Below are 26698 nucleotides of genomic sequence, written 5' to 3' on the forward strand. Positions count from 1 at the left end.
GTCTCCCCGTCTGTAAAACGCGGATGACACCGTCAACCCAGAGAAACACTGACGGGCACCGAGTAAGTCTCAGTACAGCTCTCCAGTGACGCAACCGAAGGAAACAAGCAAAACCTGCCTCTGGGATTCGCTCTTCACCAATAATTACTCCAGCTTTACAGAGTGACAGGTAAGCAGGTGCGCCAAGGGGCAGGAGAGGCCAACTGCAACCCATTCCCGAGCGTCAGCCCGCTCCTGGGGCGCTAGCAGAGAGGAGGGGCCGGACTCCGGGACGCCCGCAGCTGCCCAGGAAGCTGGGCCGGGGCTCCAAGACCCTCTCGGTTCCCTGGTAGGCAGGGCTGGGGCTCCGGGACGCCCGCAGCTGCACTCCAACAGTCCGGGCTGCAGAGCGACTCGGGCCTGACTGCGGCTGCCGGCTCCCCGCCCGCCGCCCGCCGCCCGCGCCCCCGGCAGCCTCTCCAAGGCCTTGGCCCCCACACCTACCTGCAGGCCCGCACGGACAGGGCCCCGCGCCGCGGCGGCCAGCGGCCCGCACCCTCACTTCCGCCGTCGCCGCGCCGAGGGCGTCGATCGGCCGCGCGACCGAGCGTCTAGCGCCCGATGACCGGGCCTCAGGGGCGGGGCGGGGGCAGGAGTTGGGAGACGGTTGGGAGCCGAGGGCCCGGCCGCGACCCCGGTCCCTCAGAAGCCACGGACTGACCCGCGTCTGGGCAGCAGCGACACGCAGCCCGCGAGGGCGCGGTGCTAGCGGCCAGCAGCCCTGAGCGCGGACACTCGGGCTCGGCCGCCGGCCCGGACACGGAATGACGGCCCTTGCGGGCCGGGCCAGAGGAAACCGGCTGCCTGACAGGGAGCACCGGCCGCGGGTCGGCCGGAAATGACGCGCCGCCCCGGACGCGGCGGGACCGGAAGGGGCCATGCTCTTCCGGCCGCCGGGCTCGGCGCGCGTCCAGGGCTGAGGTTTGGCGGGGCAGGCCCGGGCCTCCGCCGCTGCCTGCCCGGCCCTTTTCTCCACGCGGCTGTGTGGTCACTCCAGCGGGTGCCCCAGCAGATGGGCCCGGGTGTTGCCCCGGGCCCTGGGGGTGTCGCGGTGCTGACCGCGGTAGAACGGCGCTCTGCGTCCGCCCCGCGGTGCAGCCGGGGGACCGGGCCTCCCTTCCCGGAGGTCAGGCAGAAGCTGGTGGCTGGCGGTTTCCTCAGAGCCGGATACGGGCTCGGGTTCGGGTTAGTCTCCCGTGACGGCAGGGCTCGAGCAGGCGCTGAGCGTCGCTCATGGTGTCTGCTGTATTATCCCATCTGCTGCTGGCACCTGGGACAGGCCTTTCAGAGGGAAAGCGCTGTGACAGAGGGGCCGGCGTCGCAGGACGCACTGCCCTGCCCCGCATCCCGCACCAAGAAGCCGCCATCCCCCTGGGATGGTAGAACGGCCTCAAGGGCACGGCTGTGGCTCCGGCCGGGAACAGCGTCTTGCAGCGCTGGGTGCAGTGCTGTGGGCCGCAAGGACTCCTGTGAACCTCATACCACACTGGTGCTGTGTCTCCAGTAGAGAACTGGCTTCCGCGGCAGGGAAGGATGCTCTGCCAGGGCGTACGAAGGTCCCCTCAATCCTAAGCCCTCTCCTCTGGGCTCCTTATACAGGCGACAGAGAAATGACCCTTCTAATTAGGGGAAAATCGGGGCAGGGAGGGATACTTCTGGACTCAGGGCGCTCCCTGGGCATCTTTGCTGTGCCTGGTGATTCCAGCAAATGGGTGAAGCAGCACCCCTGGCCTGGCAGACATGGCAACAGGAGCTCAGACCCCACCAGGACAAAGGTCTGGTCTCATGGTCAAGCAAGCAGCCTAGGCTGGCTGGTGGAGAGTGAGGGAAATCCAGAATGAGTGGTAAAAGAGGAAGATAAATCTGGCCCCAGGCCCATAGCTCCACCTGTCAACACTCCTGGTGGGGTGTGACATCAGTGTGAAGAACCAAAAGACCACCTGAGCACAACAGGGCGCAGCCACGCTCACCAGAGCCCACCCCTCTGCTGCCCTCTGCTCTCACAGCTGTCCCTGTGCCTCGGGACTTCTCCCCTGGACACATGGCGGCTGAAAGCAGGCTGCAGCAAAAGACCAGCTGCCTGGCTCCCCGGGCAGCTGGAAAGTGGATCAGCATGTCCAGAGCTCCCCTCCTGGCTGGGGCCCGGTACCCAGGGGCCCCCCTTCACCCACACCTCTTTTTGCTTCCTCTCCTTTCCCACTGACTTCCCCATCCCCTCCTGATGTTTCCTGGCCTCACTTCCCAAGTTAAATACTAGCGTGGAAACCATATCTCAGGGTCAGCTTCTGGGGAATCCAGCCAAGATAGTCATTATCACAGAAAAAAAAAAAAGGAACCTATACTTATTACAATTTGAATATGTGTTGAACACCTGTTAGAGAAATACATCCTGAGAAAAAGGTAATAATTTTGAACAAACACTCTGAGTTGTGGGACTTGGTGTGACTCAGTTTTCTCCCCCTCACCTCAGAGGGAATACTCCCTCCAGTGCGCAGTAACTCAGCTGCCCCAGGATCAGTCCCCTTAAACACAGGCAGCTGGCGGTACCGCCTCATGGTGAAGCTGAACCTGTTTCTTGTTGCTCTTTCTGTCTCCATGATGAGTCATTCCCAAGTCAGGCGATCCTGCCATTAAGCTGGTTTGAATGACTCTTGAGGACTCACAGGTCTCTCCTGGATCAAAAAGAGACAAGTAATACTGTATCCCTGAGACAACAATCAGAAGAAGGAGAGAGAGTCTTTTACTAATGTAAAAATTACTGGAAGTGTTTCCCTTCTTTTTTCTTAAACTTCTGGTCCACATCCTGGAGCCAGCTGGCAAATGTTAGTGCCATACATGCAGAAGCTGGCCGGAAATGAAAGCATTAAACCCCAAATTGCTGTAGTAGCTGTTGAAGCAATTAAATACCATTGTATAGCTTGTGTTTTCAATTCTGCATCAGATTTCGTTTGACCTAGAGAGGAAAAAATAATTCTGAAGCATGGGATTCCTTTGGTTTCAGTCAGGAAACACTGATGTCACAGTCCGCTATTCTATAGGTTTGTTGTTTTTATGAACATAAAGAGCATCTGAAGCGTTTCCTGCTACATGCATGTCAGTTCGCAATGGACCGCAGTCAGTACAGAGTCTAATCCTCAGACCAGTTGTAACCTGTCATATCTAGTGATCCTTTTTACCAAAGACTGACCGTTGTTTTGGAGAAGGCAATGGCAACCCACTCCAGTACTCTTGCCTGGAAAATCCCATGGACGGAGGAGCCTGGTAGGCTGCAGTCCATGGGGTCGCTAAGAGTCTGACACGACTGAGCGACTTCCCTTTCACTTTTCACTTTCATGCATTGGAGAAGGAAATGGCAACCCACTCCAGTGTTCTTGCCTGGAGAATCCCAGGGACGGGGGAGCCTGGTGGGCTGCTGTCTGTGGGGTCGCACAGAGTCCGATGCGACTGAAGCGACTTAGTAGTAGTAGTAGTAGACCGCTGTTTGTTCTGTTAATGCACAGTTTAACAAAGCCCCTTGCCGACAAATTCCTGTCTGTATTGTAGATACCACAGAGCCTTACACAGCAGGTGTTCAACACATCAGGCCAGCTGCCTTGTAATAGCACTAACCACAACCTAAATAAGTGTTGAATCGAAAACTGAAACTACCATGACGATACGTTATGATAGTGGCAGGGTTGAGAGAAGGTCTGTGTCAACATATGCCACGGCTCACTTAGAAGCGACAGTGGTGAGCCAAGCGTGCTCTAAATCGTGACGATATGTGAATTGTGGAGATGTTTTATTGAGTACCACCCAACTTTGTCATTCTTTGCTGGAATCCTTTATGGTTTAAGACCACAAAGATGATTTGAAATCCTCCAAGGTTGTAACGGTCATGAGGCTGTTTTAGCAATTCTTGGATTGGGCCTACTGAGTTAAAGAGTCTTGCTACCCTGTACTCCTAGCAAATGCCTTTGTGGGCGCTTGATCTATCTGTCTCCAGCTTCAAAGCTCTGTAGCACAAAGGCCTCAAAGTAAATGTCTCTAGTTTTACTGCAAAGCAGAGCCCTTATATTTTTCTGCTTACCTTCTATTTGCATATTTTGTTAAGAAAACTGTAAATAAAGCTTGGTCTACACAAGGATATGGCGTAACTCCACGGCTGCCACCCGGCACAAAGACGCAGCTGTGTTTATTTCGGGCTCTCTCCTGGGTGTCTGTAGGTGGTCTGGAGGAGAACAGAGGAACTGTGGGAAGTCACTGACTGCTGGGGGATGAGAGGTGTGCAGCCCTGCTAGGTCCTGCTGCTGCTGGGGATCTCCGACTAGGAATTTAGACCTCTTTATGCTCTAACTGAAGGTCGTCACTGAATATAAGGTTGCATTTTAATTCATTTTAAATCGCTAGGCAGTTGGAGGTGGTTGGGGGCTTTTTTTGTTTTGTTGTAGGTTTTTGCGTGTGTGTGTTTTGTCTTCAGACTTTCCACTTGAAGGTCCTGTGTGCTTTGCCTCTGTCAGTGGCCATGGAAGATGGTGCCATGTTTCCAGTTGATTCCACTGATGTGACCCTGCCCTGATGAACTGGGGCTCGGAGCCGCTGGCTGGCCGGGTGGCCCTTCTCCTCTGCTGTGTAGGAATGTCATCATTTCGGTTCCACCCAGGCAGGGAGAGGTGTTGCCAGCCTCTCGGCTTTGATGTAGGATCCCAGTCCTCTGGACACTTCTTTGTGAAGGCTTCCCACTTCTCAGGAGTTTCAGGAATGCCTCGCATGCACACATAGTCAGCCTGGCCTCAGATCTTATTCCTTTGATTTTTATCTGAGTCTTCATTACTCAGCTAACACCTTGTTTGCCACAAAGTCGATTAGAGATTTTAAACTCCCTGAAGGCAGTTTTCTCATCCTGTCTTTGGTAGGTTTCACCTACATTGTGAACTAAGCTGTCCTCTCTTGGGTAGTGAACATGAACCGGGGGGGCTCGTCCCAGCCCCCGGCCCCCTCCCGCTGGGAGCTCTGCCCTCTGCAAGCAGCAGCTGCTGCCTTCAGGGCCCAGTGTCAGCTGGCCCCCAGCAGGGATGAGCTCCCTCTGCACTTTGCTTGGCACAGAGGGACAAGTACACAAAAAATTAAAAGCCAAGGTACTGTCCAATTCACTCTTCAGACAACAGCCTATACCTTTGTTCTTTCTGACTGGACCCTTATAACAAAAGTGATAACATAAAGTGTAGGCAGTAGATTTGAGTAAGAACTTATTTTTGTGCACTTCCCTGGTAGCTCAGCTGGTAAAGAATCTGCCTGCAATGTAGGAGACCCCAGTTCGATTACTGGATGGGGAAGATCCGCTGGAGAAAGGGAAGGCTACCCACTCCGGTATTCTGGCCTGGAGAATCCCATGGACTGTGTAGTAGATGGGGTCACAGAGAGTCGGGCACGACTGAGCAACTTTCACTTTCACTTTATTTTTGTGCTCCTGGTGGAGTTTGAGCAGTGAAATACTAAAAATAAAGAAACAAATATCCACGGTCCCTGAAAAACCAGGAATTGACTATATTGCTATTGGTTTAAATATACATAGTGGGCTTCCCTGGTGGCTCACATGGTAAAGAATCCACCTGCAATGCAGGAGACCTGGGTTCAATCCCTAGGGAACACCTTCTGGAGAAGGGAATGGCAACCCACTCCAGTATTCTTGCCTGGAGAATCCCATGGACAGAGGAGCCTGGTGGGCTATAGTCCACAGAGTTGCAAAGAGTCTGAGACTAATGACTCTTTAGTCTCAGACTAATGACTCAGAAAATGACTGAGAGACTAATACTTTCACTTTCATGGACAGGAAGATAGGGATATAGATTAATTACACTGAGAGTCCAAAAACCCACATTCTGAGCCTGGCCTTATGTGAACCCTGATCAGAGACATTCTCTGACCCCTTGAGAGTTCTGGTCATCTCATTTTTAAAATAAGGCGGTGGGTTGGAGACACTGAAAAGTCCTTTAAGCTCTCAAATCTCATGACCCCTCTTCCCAACAAGCAGCTATTCCACAGTGAATTTTGGCTGAACTGCAGGCCTTCCTCTGGCAACTCCATCTGACCATACGTATAGGACAGGATATGGGAGGAGCTAGTGGCGTTTTTCCGAATAACTCTATGTGCCAATGGTAGTGGGTCACATTAATTGTTCTTGGTATTCAATTAAAGGAATTTTTTGTTCCTTAAATTTGCCACCTATGAGGCAGTCCATTTTAAAACAGAACTCCTAGGTTACTTTCTCTGAACTTGAAGCCAGTCATTGATCCTGTGCTGTTTGCATGACTTTTGCCCCTCCGTCCTGAATCACATCCACCCCTCCGAGCTCCCTGCAACCCTGTGAACTGATTGCATTGCTTCTGTTCCCCTGGCCCGGTTTTGAGTGGAACACCAACAATAGGTTAGCTGTAAAGGGAAATAATAAGAGAAGAACAGTGTAATGTAGACATGTGGGGTGATTGTCAGCCTTGTGTTTTTATTGAATTCCTACCTTTCCATAAAGTAATTCCTTCTAAGCTTGGCCGCATGTTTTTGGATCCCAGATGTGCGGGGCAGTGTTGGTTTGCACTGTTGCACTTTACACACACGAGTCATGCTGTGTGCCCACCCCACTAGCAGAGGCGCTCAGACGTGCAGACACACGGACAGATTTCCCCTGTGCATATGCTGTCTTTCTAATATTCAAGAGCTTTTCAAACTGTAGACTTGTGAGTCTCCCTAACAAAATTTTGTTTGAAAATTTGTGAAGACTATGTCTCTAATGCTGTAATTATATTTTATCCTAGAAATGTATATGCTCTATTTGCTGATTTCAGGTTGTGGAAGGAAACTTCAGTGGCTGCTGGTAGTCCTTTCACATTATTTGAGCTTTGCATATGTTTAAATGTGTCATTCTCACTGCTGTTAAGTGGCCTTCTGTTTGTAAGCATGTATTTGTCAGAACACATTTAAAAGGAGGTTTTTGTTCTTTGGGAGAATAATTTTTGAACCAGAATTTATAAAACATATTTTCCTTGGTTACAATGCTGGCTTGGTCTGAAGTGCTAATTCTCTTTCGCTGTCTAACAGAAGAGCGACCAGCCATGGTGTGACAAGACACAATATGGATTAATAGCTAGAAAAAAAATCAAACACCATCCAATTAATAGTACTTTGCATAAACATGCTGGTAACTGTCGTTGCTGTAGTTTAGCCACTAAGTCATGTCTGGCTCTTTGCGACCCCATGGACTGTAGCCCAACAGGTTCCTCTGTCCATAGGATTTCCCAGACAGGAATACTGGAATGGATTGCCATTTCCTTCTCTAGGAGATCTTCCCTGCCTAGGGATCGAACCACATCTCCTGGATTGGCAGGCAGATTCTTTATCGATGAGCCACCTAGGAAGCCCAGCTAGTGACTGACTTTAAATTTGGCTTTTAAAAATTGGCAGCAATTTTTCTAGTAATATAATTTCAGACCAGAAACTATAATGTAAAGTGGAACATCATCCATATAAAGGGTGCAGTGCATTGCTGTACAGCCCTGTCTGCCCCTCCCGCCATGCCGGGGTGTTGGCATACTTTAAGAGAAATGGAGACAAATTAGTTCTTAAAGAATTGAGAATGTCTTCCTGAATGAGACCAAGCAGTGTCCTACATCAAACAGAGGCAAGCTTTTTGAATTTTTAGTTTATCTCCTTTACTTACAGAATTTTCACATGGCTTTCCTTTCTTGGTTTACACACCATCACACTCTTTCCTTTAAAGATGTCTAATTTCCAGACTCACCAAATTGTATACATTAAATATGTGTGATTTTTGTGTTCCATTCTACTTCAATAGAGCTGGTAGTAATTTTTTTAAACGTCTAAGATATCTATGTTTAACTGATGCTAGAGGCAGCTGAATTCTAGAAAGCACTTTCAGAAGTTTATTTTCTGCATGAAACTGATCGTCCAACCAGTGATGCAGACACTCTCTCTGTAGGAGCCCTTGGCAGCCATCCGAGCTCACTTTCAGATCAACAAGCACTGACGCAGCGCCTCGCAGTCTGGGTGCTGCTCTCCTCTCCTGCACGTCCTTTCCTGGTTTCTGTGAATTAAGCTTATCTGTCATTAAAGACATTATAATTATGATTTTTTGCAATATTTATTTTTCAAAAGTAAAATAAGAAAAATATATTTTGGATTGGTGGGAGTTGAGGATGATAAATGAAAAATCCTGTTTTTCGTCTTGGTATTTTTTGTGTGCAGGTCCTGTTTCATAAATATTTACAATTCAGGCCAAAACAAATTGATTGCCTGAGAGAATCTTTTGGGGGAAAACATTTAACAAATAAAAAAATAGCAGCTAAACACTGAAGAATTTGATTCTCCTGCTTGCTTTTCAAGCATACGCTAACATACTTAAATCAGTAAATTTTGAACGGAGACAAGTAAAGGACTGGGTTATTGGTAAGGTTAGAGCTGACAGTTATGTAAGCCATTAGGGGTGGAAATAACCCTGATAAACTTGCTGCTTTCAAAGCGAGTGACCTATACACTATTAACCTTTGAATTTTTTAATGTAACCTCATTCGTGTAGGAAGCAATATATATATCCACATTCTGTGCACACACATTCATGTTGTTGTGGTCTCTATGGAGACAGAGATATAGGCCTTTGGTAAGTTCATATGAGAATACATTTGCAATTAAATATACATTATTACCACTATTTTGGAGAAGGACAATAACAAATCATTCAAACGTGCTTTGAAACTATATGCCCATCCTGACTAGGAATCTAATAACTGCATGTTAAACGTTTTAAATTACTATAAATGTTACATATTTCATGACATTTTGTGAACCTAAATTTTTAGAACACTGGCCTTGCTTATAAAATATAGGGTCCAGGTAACTGTTTTGTGGAATCAAAGCCATCTCCTTTACCCAGTGAGATTTCATATTGTCTTAGCATTTAAACAGCAACAGCAAATTAACTTTTATAACCTTTAGGAACTTTACATTTTTTAAAGTGGAAATTAAAATAGTTCTCTTTGTAGAACCATTTTAATGAACTGCACTTCTAAGAAGACTAAACAAGCAGCTGATTTAAAGATGAAAAAATTAAAAATAAAACATTTTAGTAACTCTGGCATATGAATTTAGGCTGACTTAGCTTTTTAACATACCTGTAATATTTATACTAAAATTAATATTGCTAATAATAACAATTAATTATAGTCACCAACTGCTGAGAAACAGACCAAACCTTCCTTCACGTACAGCCTCTGTGGGAGTCTGGGGTGTAAACCTCTTCGTCTGGTGTTGAGTTCTCTTCAGGCCACTGTAAACCTAATGGCAGGGAGTTCCTTAAGGCCAGTTTGGGGCTGCCAGCCTGGAGGGCAGGGGTGGTGACCTTGAACCTACCAGTGACAGGAGCAGCAGGTGTCAGCTTCTTACCCCTTTTGCATAAACAATTCATGATGGATTCACAGGGGTTGATTATATCCTGTGGCTTTTGATTTTCTGAAAATTGCACTTTCATAGTGTAGAGAAAAATTGTTAGGAAACCAGAAAAGGCAGGAGCAGCAGGCAGGCAGACGAGGACCCTCAGCTGACGAGTGAGGATGGGGGATCGGATGGAGTGGGAATAGGGGGGTCCACATATGGGGCCCTCCCCTCCTGCACACTCCCCCTTCCATTTCCATTTCTCAACACAGCAAACACTTCTGAGAAAATTAAAAGAGTCTTAAGTGACTTCAGGGGCTTTGGCTTTCACCTTCTTTAGGCCACCTTTTTTATGCACACACACACACACATGCACATGTATACACCCCCACACTTGTGCACACGCACACCCACACGTGTGCACACACCTACACATACATGTATGCACATGCATAAGCACACCCACACATATACATATGCACACATGCATGTGTACACAGCCACATGTATGTATGTATACACGCACACACACCATGTCCAGACACACACCCACAGAATGAAAAGCCGAGTTTGGAGATATCAGCAGCTGATAAGACTACAGGACAGTGAGCGGCTGCCCTGGGAGGCCCAATCCCACAGATGCCGGCGTGAGGATTGGGGCGCTGTGGGAGCTGCAGGCGTTGGATGTTCAGATTCCACTGTCTTAGCCTGGTTTAACCTAGCTGCTTTATCCTGTCTCATCAATCACAGTTCAAATATTTATTTTCCTTGCATCTCTTTAATCTTTCCTGTGAATTGAGGCCTTCGGCAGAATTCTGTGTGTGTGAAAAGAATGCTGACAGCAGTGTTCTAATTTTTAAAACGTTCTCCGATTGACACCCTTCTCTTTTGTGGCCGACCTCCTCATCACAGGAAGGTTGTAAACCGCGCTTTGCTTTCAACAGCTCTTGAGAGCATCGGAGGCCGTGTAACTGGAGAACCGTGTTTGGGAGGCTCTGGGCTTCGTCTCTTCGTCCTGAAGTGAGTGGACAGTCCGCACTGGCAGAGCCTTGGCCTGGAAGTCTGTTAGGTGTCTGGTTCTCTTAGTTACGTACTGCATTTTGCCTCTCTTACAGAAAAGTGTTCAGAAGAACCAGCTTATTTTCTCAAGAAAAAGAAATCAGGACCAACCTGGTTTATTTTGCCTTGCGCTTTGGATAAACTAATCAGAATCAGGTGACCTGTCAGTTGTGTACAGTTGGACGTCAGACGCTGAAAACGACACACAGATCCAGCAGTCCCGGTCTCCAGCAGTGCTCGCGCACCTCATTGCTGTCCGAGTTGTTACATTCCAAGAGGAAGCACAGACGAGATCTTCATACTCAGGCTTTCAGTTTTCTGTTCTGCGCGACCCTCTTGGCCGCCTGTGCCCCCAGAGCCCGCACTGCAGGTAACAGCCACCTCGTCATAGAAACCCTCAGCCCAGGCTGGGAGTTTTATCAGGAGTAGTTTAGACATTTTCAGAATGAATGTCTGCCGGGCAGTTCCCGAATTCGGCTGTGAGCTATGTCAACGCACAAGTTGTAAAGCATGCTCAGTGTCGCACAGCCCGACCTCAGGGAGCGGCAGCAGCTCTCTGCCACACAGGGCAGGGCTGGTCACAAGCAGGGCTTTGGTTCTCATTTCCCCTGTGAAGTACATTTCGTTTTAAAAATATTTTGCCATTTCACATCACATCAGCCATGCTAAAATTTATTGTTACCTCCAGCAAAGTGGAAACAATAGCGGGAAATATTAAAAGTATGTAAGTTAGTTTTGAGACTTTGTACAAGTAGTGAAGTGTTACCTTCCCCCGTGTCTGTTCTGACTTAACGGCAGAAGGCGCGTCTCCTAATGGACTGCACCCGATGGCATTTATTCTCTTTAGAGGTCTAATTTACCCAAAAGACAGACATGGGAAGAGACCACTACTGGAAGAAATGCTATGAATGTGGATAACGTGATTTCTTTTTAACATTTGATTAAAACAGGTGAAATGAAAAGAAAAAATCCTAAAAATTTATCTGAATTTACCAAATTAGTGAAAATCTGCCAGCCTGTTTTCTAAGCTGTTCAGGTCAAAAGAGCTACACTGGATTAAACATTTGGCACGGCTGTCCAGGGTCAAGTGTCTTCTTTATTTAAACTGTAATATTTTCCTATTTTCATACTTGGTTCCATTACTGTGTCTGTATTTTTAATAAACACAGACTTAGTTTCCTTTAATACCTTTTCTTAAAGTACATACTTTAATGTGCTTTTTAAACAAGCAAGCCTCAGAGAATTATTGTGAACCTCAATTACATATGTTGAAAAATACTTTTGTAGTTTATGAAGAGCTGTGTAAACATGAAGTGTTACCGTTATTACAGGAACAGCATTTCTTATAGAGTGGCTTTCAAATACATAATCAGTAGCACATGAAAAACCATAATTATGTTATTCAGCTCACATCTGTATATTCAAAATCAGTACTTCAGCAATATTTGCATAGTCCCAGCAGACATTTTTTCTCTTTTAGCACCTTTAATTTTAAGACAAAATATATATGGAAAAGGAGTTCTATTTAAGAATTATAGTGAAGTTTTAATAAGTTTGATCACCGGAGCAGCCAGACACCTTCATGTATTTATTTTCATACGAAGATACGTGGCATTGTCATTGATTTTTTTTTACAGTTTAGCACTATTTTTCATTTTTTTAAAAAGTAACTCAGAATAGCAATTTAATGTTATTGATTGTTTGATTAAAATGAACAGATGAAAACTTTTATTTCCCACATCAGTTGCCCAAACTAATTAGCATAGATATGTTTGAAGATTTCACTTTCAGATTGCAGCCTTGGAAGTTTTGCTCCATGGAAAGGTCTTATAATGTCCCATTTGAGGTGAACTGACATGTGACTAGTGTGCCCATCAGTTACACCAGGGGCAGAGACGTGTACAGACCACGGGAAGACAGCTCTCCCGACTGAGAAAGTGGCCTAGACCAGCCCTGCATAAGACGCAAAACTGAAAATTTTTTCACCCTCAACTGGCATTCTTTCAGGGAGTCAAATTAAAGTACTTGTCTTTGTTAACTAATTTACTTAACATGTGCATTTGTTTTTAACTATTCTAAATTATGATTTTAAAATATTTCATGCAAAATGTATCAGATGTTAAAAATTCACTCTCTCTGTATACACTCATCTCAGAAATGAAAGACGCACACATTCAGGATGAAATGGAAAGTCAGTTTTAAGGTGTAAATTCTCTAAGCCATGTGTATAATTCAATTTTTGCCAACATTGTGTTTTATACAACTTCATTGAAGTAGATTCCCCTTTGAATATTAGGCAATACAAAATTTACAGCAGTGGTAGATTATTAGAACAACATGGGATAACATCTTGATAAAATTAAAAATTCCACTGTTAGCCTTCATATTCCTAAAGAGAAATGCCCATGCCAGCCAGGCTGTGATCTTTAAGAAACTCTGGTGCTGCCATGAAGCCTTCTTACACGCAGGACTCCGACAGAGGATTTGAGCCAAAGCCTCTTATGAAGATTCAGACATGGACAGTCAATTGTTGAATTTTACCAAAGAGTTCTGAATTTTACCTCCTATTCATTGTTCATCTTCTCTGGTAACTGAGTCCATCACTGGGTTTTCTTTCTTTCTTTCTTTTTTTAAAGGAGAAAGCCAACTTGTCTTTTTAGTTTCCTGAAAAAAACAGGCATTTCTGATGGTTTGCATTTAGTTGCAATTTATAAACGCTGTCCTGCAAAGCCAAATGAGGCACAGTCATCTTTTGCTGACGAGGACTGGCTTTTCTTCTCATTGTCCTAGTTTGAAATGGAAACACTGAACTGCTGAGAAAATGCCATGAAAATATAACCTACTGCATTCCAGGAAAATAAATAAGCAAGGCCACCCAAATTTTCAATTAGAGCTTGTGCAGAATGCAGGAAGTGGCAGGAGATCCGTCCCGGCGCCCCAGGCAAGGTCGCGGACACGGTGCAGTGCGGGAGGCTGGAAGGAGCTGCAGGGCCTGTGGAGATGGCCCGCCTCCAAGGAAAACTGCAGTCCACTGTGGGCGCTGAGGCTGGGGCTGCCGGTGGCCTCCCACCCTGCCCGGGAGCTGCCAGGCTGCACAGCTCGTGAGTGTAGTGGTGGAGGAACACTTGAAGGTTCTGCTGCGTTATGTGTTAAATACCAAGCTTCCTGAACATTCTCACTGTCCCTCACATACGGAGCAGTAGCCGCTGGAAACAGACATGCTCCAGACACTTGGTAAGAATTGGAACATGCTCGTGAGTCACAGTGTCAGGCAGGCGGGTGCCTCCCCGTGGTGTGGCACAGCCTGCAGTCGGTGGGTGTGTCATGAGCCGGGGACCTGGGGCCCTTCCTGCCCCAAAGCGAGGGTGGGCTTCTTCTGAGGACAGGTGTCTGAGGGGTAGACAGTGACGCTGCAGAACTTCCTTTCCTTAAGTGTGTTACTGAGATGCTTAGTCACTGGTTTAAAGGCAGGAGAGCTGGAAGACAGCAGACTCTTCAGGGCTGTGTGTCTGTACCTGACTCTGTTCCCTCACTGGCTTTCTCTTTCACTTCTCAGGTTTCACTATGGCATTTGGAGTTTTTCAGCTCATCATGTTGAAGTTAGTTAAAGAAAAAGGGTTGTTTTCCAGCCACACAATGTTGGTTGAGCTCACAAAGCAGCCCCTGTTATTTCGATGGGTTTTATCTGTGCTGTGCGTCTACTTGTATTTAATTTCAATCCACACGAAAGCCTTGAGTCACCTTCACACTACCTTGATGGAAAGTGAATCTATACATTGGATTTACTCTTACAACAAGGGGTGAAATAACTGAGGCATTACTGTGGACTACAATTGTTAAAACAGGGAGAGAACTCACAGGCGGATCAGGGCTGGTGGAAGACTATGCCCGTGTCTACAGCTGAGGATAAAGCATGAAATCCAAAGGATGCTTTGTCATTGTTGAAGCAAGGATACCGTGCATTTATTGTAAATGCAGGAGAGCTTTTAAACACCAATTATTCATCACCTTACAAACACAGAGTCAAGGGGACCTGAGCACTGGCTATTTTTATTCCTGGAGAGTTCCTTCTTGTTGGAAACATTTTCTTGGCAAATCAGCTATTTTGTTAGGTTTGAAAGGCTATCGTTTCCTTTTCACAGTAAAGTCACGAATGCCCATTTCACACAATGCTGCAGCATTTCCTACAATAATTGAAGGCTTATGGTTTGGGGGTGTGCTCTTCGTCCAGTTTTCCTACACAAAATAAGAAACAGGGGGAAAAAAGAAACCTCTTTCCATTTGCAATAGTTTCTCTCTCTATGTATATATATATGCCTTCACATTTCATAAGTGAAGCAGTTTCCAGCCCTGGGGAGATCTGGGGTCCCGCCCTGTGGGGAGGGAGCTGCCCTCGGGGGTCTCCACAAGCCAGGCACCCCAGGCCCCCAACTGCCGCCTCCTTGTCTCTTCTCCCTCTTCTCTACCGTCTTTGCTGTGACCGAAGCCATCAAACCTGCTCCCGGGAAGTCATCTGAGGAATTCCCACTCAAGTGTGTTATTCGTTAGGTTGAACTTATTTATTCAGCAAATGTTCTCATGCACCACACTCGGTGAGAAATACAGAAATGACGTTGGTGTTTGCCCTTTGGATAAGACACTGAAACAGATGACCAAGTGGCAAGTCTTCAGGCTCGACTCAAGACCACGTGGACTAAACCTCTGATTTTATGGGTGAAGAAGTTGAGGCCTAGAACCTGACAGCCGATATAGTGACTGTTTTCAGTAAAACTCTGCAGGAGCCTGCTGGGCTAGTTTCTTTCTGAGTTGCTTTGGTGGTTTGTCTTTCTCACAGGTCGTGGCGGGTGACAGTCTTCCCTTCCCTGCGATGGGCTCCCTGTCCCCCGGGCTTGGTCTTTCCCAGGCTTGTTTTCCCAGGGGAGCTGCAGCAGCAGTGGGGGAATGGCCATCACCGGCTCTGTCCCCTTCTTCCCCTCTTGGAGGACGTCTGCCTTGTTCTGGATGAAGACGGCTTCTTCAGTCCGGATCCTGGGAGAAGGATTGGGTGGAGCAGAGCCTCAGCCAGGATGGGGACCCCAAGAACCAGAGAGAAGCGCTGCTGTCATCAGTTCCGAGGGTCCGGGATTGTTACGGCAGCAAAGCACCACTCAGGTGACGTGGTGTTGCTGCGAAGGCAGACGAGGTCCCGTCCTTCTGCACTGCTTCACCATGATCGGGGTTCTCTACATCACTGTCCCAGTTTTTTTGCACTAAGTTCAAACAGTGGGCTTGTGGAGGGCAGAGGCCCACACACCCAGCTTCAGGGACCTCATCTGACCAAATGTCAGAAGCATCAGCTAGGTGCCATGAGAGGAGGGTCTTTAGAAGGAAGGAGGCAGGAGAACTCTCTGCCTTTGGTGCCTTCAGGTCACCTCCACCAGGGCCGTGTGTCCCGTAGGCGAACGCCAGAGAAGGCTGCCATGTCGGGCAGAGGATGGTCTGTCTCTAAGATAGTCGGAGAGCCTGCACAGAGCGCCCTCGGGGATCCAGAAGGCCCTCTTGGAGGAGGTGGCCTTTCTGCTGGGCTCTGAGGAATGAACAGGAGCTCAGCAGTCCAAGCTCATGGGTTCACCGTGCTGAGATGCTGCAGGGGGAAGGCCTGGAATTCTTCCAGAGTGAACCTTAAACTCAAAGAATCCATATTTACTACATCAGGGCGAGTGTTCGTTTGTTTAGATGTGAGACAAGGTACTGAAATGCAATCTGTCTCTCCCAGCAGTTGCTGACAGTTTGGCTCAAGTCCTGCATTCGCATGGTTCCTCTGCCCTCACTCCTGTGTCCCCACTGAGTGCCCGGCGGTGTCTGGCTAAGCCGCGATCCTGAACCCGGGTGCTCAGTGAAGAGCAATCAGTCCAACTTGCCGGCCTTCCTCATGTCAACATAATGTAGGAAATAGTCACACTTTAAGAAGCAAAGGAAATCCAGGCCTGTACTTAACATGTAGAAAAAAATCAGAGATGTCAAGATTTGCCCAACATTTACGACGACTTTTCCTGAGCAGCAAGTCACATGTCTTCTTTCCATGAAGATCATAATTCACAGCTAAGCCTTATATATTCCTATTTTATGTGGAACTGTATGTGCCTTTACAATTTCATCAATGACTAAAATTAAAAAAAAAAAAACTGGAAAAAAGCAATGTCTGATTGTCCTTAGAAATTGACACACCATGGCTTTATTTCAGCTCAGTGTTTTAACATGATGTTCCCCAAAATCTGAATTTCTTGTCCTGTCTCAGCTCCCGGAGGCACTGAGTATGTCCCTGAGTCCAGAGATAGAGGCCTGGCATGCGGGGCAGGAGGTCCTTGGAGGAACACGCTTGTCCGAGTGCGTCTGTCTGCTGGTCAGTGGGCAGATGGTGGGAACTGCCAGGTTGGGTCAACATGGAAAGAACCACAAAGACTGTTTAGTCCAATATAGATTTCCAAGAGGTAACAAATTTCTTAGCAGAAAAATGACCAGACCAGAATGATTTATATAAATAAAATAGTCACCGTATAAGTCAGAGTGTATTGCTGCCCTCCTCATTGGAGGCGGTGTGGATAAACACGCAGAGGTGGAAAGGGGCTTTGGGACCTGAGACACGTGTGAAGCCCTGGTTCCGCCTGGCGGTGCTCTGGGCACATGAACCCCTCTGATCGTCAGCCGTGGAGACCATGTCTTCTGTTTCCAGCATCATGGTGTCTGGCACCAGGCAGTTGCTCCTTCTTTTCCATCTAAGTAACCATGGACGTGGTGAATATGAAATACTCATCAAGTTCCTTCTTGCTCGAGAGGTGGGCTCAGGGCGCTGCCCAGGACTTCCCTTTTCCTGCCCTTCAACCCCCCTCCCCCGCCTCCCGCTGAAAGACAAACCCAAAACAGAGCCTGCTTAGAGGTCATGGCAGAGGGCCACCTCCAGGGGAGCAGGCCACTCTGGATTTGAATTTGTCACCATTTTCCTTAGAGGGAGTGAGAGGAAAAATGAATTTAATTTAGTATAAAAAATAAACATTTCTGGTACTGGAAACGTTTGTGGGGTTTAAGAGCTGTTATCATTAATCAGTCAAGCGTGTTTACCCGGAGTCCTGACGGCTGTGAAACTGAGCCGCTCGCCTGAGCTGGTCAACAGAGACGCCCCCACGGCTGGGATGGAGGGAAGCGTGTCCACAGCCACCACCCTGTGCCCACCGCCTTGGGACAGGGCTGGCCGCAGAGTGCCTTCCAGGGCTGGAAGTGGGGTGGAGGCGGGCTGGGAGAGTGGACCAGAGCATCGCAGACCCCCTGCATCTGCGACCAAAGCCTGTTCTTAAGGTTGTGTTTGAACAGTTTCCCCGCTGCAGTTTTGAGAGGCAGCATCTCCTGTGGGCTGTCTTTCCTGGGTGTGAAGTTGTGGAAATTATCTCCACCAGCTGATCCTCTCCCAGAGAAGGAAGCACGGCTCTCACGGGGGTGGGACAAAGTTGCTCAGGAGCAGACTCACAGCATCCCTGGTCTGACAGGTGGGAGGCCTGCGATGGGAGCATAGCTGGGACCTTGTCCTGTGACCGTGCTCCTTCCGTCTACAGGAGGAACCTTCCTAAGAAACTAGGGCACAAGGGAAGCCCAGAGCAGAGCATGTGAAAACTTGAGAATGAGCAGGTTTCCCGTTGAGAACAGGAGTGGCCTCTAATGGGCATATATGTATTAGTGGGTATCATTATCATCATTAACAGTGAGTTCGGTGCCAAGGGTGGTGATGGAGACGCTTGGAGGGGACCAGCAGGAATCCTGCTTGAAGGTGTTGCGTGGATGAAGGCTAAGCCCAAGTGGCCGGGCAAGGGCAGAGCTAGAGACACAGATGTGATCTTGAGAGCAAGGGTCCTGCGGACAATCATGAGCATGGAGCAGCTGGGGAAATGGAGGGGCCAGGAGAGGTGCAGGAGGGCCCATTGGGCTAGAGGGTGATGGAGCTTCAAGCAGAGGCGTGCTTGGCTGTGTTGATTCTGCCCCAGCAGTCAGTGCAGTGGAGTGTGGTATTTGGAGGTCTTGGAGACTGGGGCAGGAGGGGCTTCCATGAGGTCAGAAGTGGCCTGTGTATGCTTCTCGGGAGGAGTACAAGAGGTTCAGGGGCCCCTGGGACAGCACCCTGGTGCCATCACTCATGTCGTCCCACCTGGGGTGTGCAAGCTCTGATCTTCAAGCCCTCAGCCTTCAGCTGGCACTTCTGTAGGGCCCATGGTGTCCTCAGCACTTCCCAATCTTTCCAAGAAGAATTGAGAGGCAGCGGTGATAGTTCAGGCACTTAAGGAGGGAACTCGCCAGACACTTTATCCAAGTGACACAGAAACTGGCTTTAAGAGGTTTGCAGGTGTAGTTTGGAAGCTGGGGGATCCTATGTTCTAAAGCTAATCTATAGATTGTGCTCTTCAAGTAACAGAAGGTTTTCCTGCCCTTTAAAATGACCGTATGTCCTTAATTTTTCCAGTAGTCATGTATGAATGCGAGAGTTGGACTACAAAGAAAGCTGAGAGCCAAAGAACTGATGCTTTTGAACTGTGGTGTTGGAGAAGACTCTTGAGCATCCTTTGGACTGCAAGGAGATCCAACCAGTCCATCCTAAAGGAAATGAGTCCTGAATATTCATTGGAAGGACTGATGCTGAAGCTGAAACTTCAATACTTTGGCCACCTGATGCGGAGAGCCGACTCATTGGAGAAGACCTTGATGCTGGGAAAGATTGAAGGCAGGAGAAGAAGGGGACGACACAGGATGAGATGGTTGGATGGCATCACTGACTCAATGGACATGAGTTTGAGTAAACTCTGGGAGCTGGTGATGGACGAGGAGGCCTGGCGTGCTGCAGTCCATGGGGTTGCAAAGAGTCGGACACGACTGAGCTGAACTGAACTGAATGTCCTTAATATATAAAATAAATAATACATCTGTAATAGCAAAGGCTGTATATTGTCACCCTGCTTATTTAACTTATATGCAGAGTACATCATGAGAAATGCTGGGCTGGAAGAAGAACAAGCTGGAATCAAGATTGCCGGGAGAAATATCAACAACCTCAGATATGCAGATGACACCACCCTTATGGCAGAAAGTGAAGAGGAACTCAAAAGCCTCTTGATGAAGGTGAAAGAGGAGAGTGAAAAGTTGGCTTAAAACTCAACATTCAGAAAATGAAGATCATGGCATCTAGTCCCATCACTTCATGGGAAATAGATGGGGAAACAGTTCAGACTTTATTTTTTTGGGCTCCAAAATCACTGCAGATGGTGACTGCAGCCATGAAATTAAAAGATGCTTACTCCTTGGAAGAAAAGTTATGACCAACCTAGATAGCATATTCAAAATCAGAGACATTACTTTGCCAACAAAGGTCCATCTAGTCAAGGCTATGGTTTTTCCTGTGGTCATGTATGGATGTGAGAGTTGGACCGTGAAGAAGGCTGAGCACTGAAGAACTGATGCTTTTGAACTGTGGTATTGGAGAAGACTCTTGAGAGTCCCTTGGACTACAAGGAGATCCAACCAGTCCATTCTGAAGGAGATCAGCCCTGGGATTTCTTTGGAAGGAATGATGCTGAAGCTGAAACTCCAGTACTTTGGCCACCTCATGTGAAGAGTTGACTCATTGGAAAAGACTCTGATGCTGGGAGGGATTAGGGGCAGGAGGAGAAGGGGACGACAGAGGATGAGATGGCTGGATGGCATCACTGACTCGATGGACGTGAATCTGAGTGAACTCCGGGAGTTGGTGATGGACAGGGAGGCCTGGCGTGCTGCGATTCATGGGGTCGCAAGGAGTCGGACATGACTGAGCAACTGAACTGAACTGAACAGACTGAATAGCAATGAAGAATAATCAGGCAGCTCATATCATTTTGGAAACCATTATAAATGCTTCTTAATCTAAATGAGTCTTCTTCCTGTTATGGACTGAATCATGTTCCCCACAAATTCATGTTGAAGCCTCACCCCAGTGTGGTGGTATTTGGAGACAGACCTTTCAGGAGGTAATTAAGGTTAGAGGAGGTCACTGGTGGGGCCCTAATCCCCGAGGACTGCTATCCATATACAGACACACACTGTGAGACGTGGCCACCAGCAAGTCTAGGAGAAAGGACGCCTCAGAAGAAAGCAGGACGCCTGGTCTCGGGTTCTAGCCTCAGAACTGGGGGTGTGAGCGTGGGTCGTTGAAGCAGCCCCGTCTGTGGCGTTCGTTGCAGCCCCGCTGTCGGGGACTCTCCCAGCTTCTCACCGGGATGCCAGTTCTACCGCCGCAATATCTCTAGTGTATTCGCTCTCCTCTAGTCCTCCTGGGGCCGTGTCTCAGGCACTTAGCTCTTTCCTAGACTGTTGAAATTGCCTCCATGTTTGTCTCCACTCATCCTTCGTTAGCCTCTGAGACCAGAGCCAGGAGAGCAGGAGGGGGAGACCTGCCTGGTGCCGGGGACGTGGAGCTGAGGTGGGGATGGTCACAGGGGTCCAGCAGAGTGACCAGCACAGTCCTGGACAGCTCACCGCACCATTGACTCCTTCGTTGTTTGGTTCACTAAACAGGCCACGTCGCGAGTGCTTGTATCCAAACCTGGTGGTGGCTGAACAAGAAGAGACCCTTGACCAGGATGAGTGTACATTCTGCTGGTGGAGCACCCCACACAGCAACTGGTGAGATGATGCAAGATGGGGAAGGTGCCTGGAGGTTGAGAAGGTGATGCAGCTGGGGGGTCATGTGTGGGGGTCAGGTGTGAGGGGTCAGGTATGAGGGGCGGGTGTCGGAGGGCTTGTGTGGGGGGGTGTGAGGGGCGAGCGTGAGGGGGTGGGTGTGAGGGGCAGGTGTGAGGGGTGGGTGTGAGGGGCGGATGTTAGGGGCGGGTGTGAGGGGTCAGGTGTGAGGGTGGGTGTGAGGGGGTGGGTGTGAGGGGCGGGTGTGAGGGGTGGGTCTAAGGAGTGGGTGTGAGGGGCGGGTGTGAGGGGTTGGGTGAGGGGCGGGTGTGAGGGGTGGGTCTAAGGGGTGGGTGTGAGGGGCAGATGTGAGGGGTGGGTGTGAGGGGCAGATGTGAGGGGTGGGTCTGAGGGGTGGGTGTGAGGGGTGGGTGTGAGGGGGTGGGTGTGAGGGGTTGGGTGTGAGGGGCGGGTGTGAGGGGTGGGTCTAAGGGGTGGGTGTGAGGGGCAGGTGTGAGGGGTGGGTGTGAGGGGCGAGTGTGATGGGGTGGGTGTGGGGTTGGGTGTGAGGGGGGGGGTGAGGGTGGGTCTAAGGGGTGGGTGTGAGGGGCAGGTGTGAGGGGTGGGTGTGAGGGGTGGGTGTGAGGGGGCGGGTGTGAGGGGTGGGTGTGAGGGGCGGGTGTGAGGGGCGGGTGTGATGGGGTGGGTGTGAGGGGTGGGTGTGAGGGGTGGGTGTGAGGGGCGGGTGTGAGGGGGTGGGTGTGAAGGGGTGGGTGTGATGGGGTGGGTGTGAGGGGCGGGTGTGAGGGGTGGGTGTGAGGGGCGGTGTGAGGGCGGGTGTGATGGGGTGGGTGTGAGGGGTGGGTGTGATGGGGTGGGTGTGGGGGCGGGTGTGAGGGGTTGGGTGTGAGGGGTCAGGTGTGAGGGGCGGGTGTGGGGAGCGTGTGTTGGGGGGTGTGAGGGTCGGGTGGGGGCAGGAGCAGAGGTCTGGCCGGCACTGGATGACCCAGCGTCTCGCTGGCCTTGGGGTTGTGTTTCCTTCTGTTTTCAGGGGCAGCAGGTGGAGGTTCATGACCTAGGGGGTTGGAGGGGCCCAGACCCCCTTAGGAAGTAGGAAGGGCATCGAAGAAGCAGTGGGTGTGGCCAGAGGAAGGCGGGGTGCGTTGGATCACGGGAGGGAAGGCGCCACAAGCTCGCGAGCGTTGACGAGAGAAGAGGCGGCTGCGGGAGAGGCCAGGGCAGCTGGAGGGGACAGCTGTGCGCGGAGGGCCAGGCTGTGGGAAGGGGCTTCATCCCAGGGTGGTCTCGACGGAGGGACTTGGCGCTTAAACAGCGGTGCCAAAGAAACTGAAGTCAGGCAGGTTGGTTCCTCCAGGTCATTCTTCTTTCCCAGGATTGCTTTGCCTATTCGAGGTTTTTTGTATTTCCATACAAATTGTGAAATTATTTGTTCTAGTTCTCTGAAAAATACCGTTGGTAGCTTGATAGGGATTGCATTGAATCTATAGATTGCTTTGTGTAGTATACTCATTTTCACTATATTGATCTTGATTTGAGAGAATAACATTGAAACATGTATATTATCATATGTGAAATAGATTGCCAGTCCAGGTTTGATGCATGAGACAGGGCGCTCAGGGCTGGTGCACTGGGATGACCCTGAGGGATGGGATGGGGAGGGAGGTGGGAGGGGGCTTCAGGATGGGGAACACATGTACACTCACGGCTGATCCATGTCGATGTATGGCAAAAACCACCACAATATTGTAAAGTAATTAGCCTCCAATTAAAATAAATAAATTAAAAAAATAAAATGAATTAAATATAAAACAATTGAAATAAGGGGAAAAAAAGAAACTGAAGTCAGAGAATTGAAGTTTCTCCTAATTTTAAATGTTCTAAACCTTTGCAAAGATATACAGTTTCTGTCTTGCTAATTTTTGTAGAGCAGACAATTCACAATTAAAGAATGAACTTTTGTCTTTCTGCACTTTGACTATTAAACACTGTCTCTGATAGGATGTATAAGTATTAACATTAAAATTATAATATTAAGGACTGGTTTAAAGAATGATTAAGCAAATGCTGCACTAGAGTTTGCCACAAAGTAAAACCCTGTCCCTATATTTCCAGTGCAGTGAGGAAAAGGTACTTTTGTCTCAGAGGGGTCAGGCATTAGCCATGGAGCTGTTTGAGGACTTGAAAGTCCACCTTAAGTGCTCTTTGTGGAGTCCTGACATGCCCTGTTCCCTGGCTCTGAAGGAGCTGCCAGCAGAGGGAGTCTAAGGGCTCTGGGAGCACACGCCACACACAGCCCTGAGCAGACCTTCCTCCCGGCAGCCACCTCTCGCTCTGGCCACTGTCTGCTAGGTGGTGGACTTGATGGTAATGCCAAACGCTGAAGCTGGAGAAGTAAAATTTCTCTTTATTTGAATATTTCTCCCGTAAAAGCACACCTGTTAACAAAGTTTCAGTATTTTTCAAAGTTTGCAAAGACACATCCCTTCCTAATGTCTGTAGAGATGTAAAAATGGGATCCAAATCCAAAGTGAAACAATGACATATTCTGACATAACCCCTCTGCTGTATTATGTTCTTAACTGGCCTTAATGGGAAATAAAAATGTAGGCTTCAACTGCTATATCTTTGTGGAATTGAAACCTAGGAGACTCCCTTCCCCTTCTGAGCAGTCCGCTCACTGATTTTAAACACTCAGTAAGTTCCCAGCCCTGAATATTCACTGGAAAGACTGATGCTAAAGCTGAAGCTCTAATACTTTGGGCACCTGATGCAAAGAACTGATTCACTGGAAAAGACCTCGATGCTGGGAAAGATTGAAGGTGGGAGGAGAAGGGGATGACAGAGGATGAGATGGTTGGATGGCATCACCAACTTGATGGATATGAGTTTAAACAAGCTCTGGGAGATGGTGAAGGACAGGGAGGCCTGGCGTGCTGCAGTCCATGGGGCCGTAAAGAACTGGACACGTCTGAGCAACTGGAGTTCCCAGGCAGGGAGTGAGTTTCCCCGCGACGCTTCCTGTGGCCCCTTGTGGTGGTGGCAGACCGCTCCGCGGCTCTGTTCACCTCTGCCTGCCGTTCCCAGACCTTTGTGGTTTCCTCTACAGCTGTGGGTCTTTCTCGTGTGAAACCACAGGTCAGTCCAGAACCACAGAACTGATCCTCACACTTGGAATTCTAGCCACTGTCCTGCAGGGTTTTCGGAGTCACAGCTGGTTCTGTACCTACATCCAGATCATAGATGATGACCATCTGATGCTCAGATAATCACTGTTTCTCCAGTGGCCCGGCCAGCCTTTCTCAGCTGTGCTGCCTATTGGGGGGCGTCCCCTCAGAGGGAGCCCTCTCTGACTGGAGACCCTATAGGAATGAGGGTGCCACAGCCCCAGCGCTAACCCCCATCCTTGTCTCTGCAACAGGAAAGTGCCCTTCACAGGGTCTCAGACTGAGGTCATCACCAGAAACCCCCGAGGGCTGTGCCCCACCCTCAGAGTTTCAGATTCAGTGTGTCTGTGAGTCTGTGAAGGGTCATTAAGGAAAATGATTATTCTGATGCTTGTTAAATATAATAAGGTTTCATTCAAGAGGGCACTTCTGCTGAGCTGGTACCCAGTTGGATCTCAGCAGAGCTCAGCTCCATCCGCACAGCCAGCTCAGCACCCTCTGCCCGCCTCCCCCGCCTCCCCTTTCTCTCTCTCTCTCAGCCCTCACTGCACCCAAGTCTTTTCTCAGGCTCTGCCCTGGGGAAAAGTCAACACTAGGACACAGACTACTCAATATCATTCAGATGCAAAGTAAGTGGAGTGCAAAAGGGACACAAAGATCTGAGAAACACACAGTACTTAAAGAACTGAGGGCGGAGCTGCAACGATGGAGCAGGCAGTCACTCTTCCTTCCAAGGGAGAGAAATGGAGAACGATTGCTCTACATTCTGCAGAAGACTCTCTGTTGCCGATGTTCCCATGGCAAGTTCACACCCCAAATCCTGCTACTTGGGCTCAGACTCACCTCACAGCCTAACTCCCAAGCAGTGACTTCTGATGAGCCGAACCCTCGACCCTGCACCGCCTTCGACAGCAACGCTGCGGCCTCCTTCTGGAAACTTGCCCTGCTCCAGACACAGGCTCTGCGGTCTCTGCGCCTCGTTCTTCCTCACGCTGCTCACTTCCTGAAGTGCGGCTCTTCTGTCGCTTTGTTTGATAAATAAAATTTGCTCCCTCCACCCCACGTTCCACTTATTTGTGCTACTTATTCTAGAACGTAAGCTAAAAAGCAACCATTTGAAAATAAGTTTCCTTAATTCATTCTATTTTCATTGATGTGGGGATAGAAATATGGTTGGAACACCTAGAATATTTATACTTGACCCCAGACCTGCAGAACTTGTAACATCGCAGGTATGGGGTGATTAACATGCCAGCTGGTGCGGTTTGTCATCTTTGAACCATGTAAATAGTGATCTGTTTGACACCTAGTAAACTTCAAAGAAGATGGTCTATCATGCAATCCTGTGTAAGAGAATATGGTGATGAGTATGTAATCATGAGAATGATGGGAAAAATTGAAACTCCAGAATAAGATTTAGATGCCCGAATAAACATAATATGGTTCTTCTGAGATGTATTTTATATGATAAGTGAATGCACCTTCAATAGTTATTTTCATATGAGAAGATTGGAAACCATATTCTAGCAAAATACTGCCAAGCAGGGTGTCATTTTGGGGCCAGAGGTGCCTACAGTTGATGAGGCACCAAAATACAGGTGTTTTAAAGATTGGAGGGAACAGTCTCAACCTGGAGCTGAAAGAAGAACTTGCCCCTGTGACGTTAGGAGTGTCGACTGAACCCGTAAAGTGTAGACTGAGAGGTTCTTGCTTTATTGGAACACATTTGATTCTAAGGATCTGCTCTAATATTAAATGCTTGTTCACGGGAAGCAGAAGCGACCTGTCTTCCCTAGCAATAGCTGATCTGCGTGGGAAGAGGGCTGCTCTCCCCACAGGAACACTGTTGCCCATCAGTTGCTGGGTTGTGCCTGCCTTCTCTCCCCCGACCCACTTCTCTTCACACTCATGTTTGCACCATGAACTGTGCACATCACTCTTCATAAACATCGTGATTTTCTCTTTAGCTCATGACTGAGCTCCTCGGCCAAGCGCTTTATGGTCATGCAAGAGTGGGAATGTCACATAAAATGGAATGGGTTGTGAAAACAGGCAGTTCCCATCTCTCCCAAGACTCGGAGGTCTCTGGACAACCTCCCAGGAGGGGAGCGCCAGGGCATATTCCAATTTTATAGCATGAGGCTCAGGATATTGAGTGAAACACAGTTATGCCATGATTGGAAATGAAATGCTTTTCTGAAAGCCTTTAAATGTCCAGCGGCGCTAAGAGAAGCTTTACTGCGTTCACGTCGATTCTCTTTGCTCCCTTTCCTCCCGTGCGGGCCGGCAGCGCTGTGGAACAGGGGGCTGCGCTCATACAC

General features: G+C 48.6%; 1 long non-coding RNA gene across 2 annotated transcripts; it reads left to right on the forward strand.

Annotated features, from left to right (window-relative positions):
• Positions 1 to 10: 10 nt before the first annotated feature.
• Positions 11 to 21249, forward strand: LOC138984995 (uncharacterized). 2 transcript variants are annotated; one of them, XR_011462230.1, is made up of 3 exons: positions 11 to 169; positions 10575 to 10888; positions 21088 to 21249. It is a non-coding gene; the product is annotated as an uncharacterized lncRNA (long non-coding RNA). The 2 variants fall into 2 exon arrangements; XR_011462229.1 differs by lacking the exon at positions 21088 to 21249 and adding an exon at positions 14075 to 16649 and having other exon boundaries at positions 10575 to 13752.
• Positions 21250 to 26698: the final 5449 nt, after the last annotated feature.

Source organism: Bos mutus, chromosome 23 (assembly GCF_027580195.1).
Source record: "Bos mutus isolate GX-2022 chromosome 23, NWIPB_WYAK_1.1, whole genome shotgun sequence".
Lineage (NCBI taxonomy): Eukaryota > Metazoa > Chordata > Mammalia > Artiodactyla > Bovidae > Bos > Bos mutus.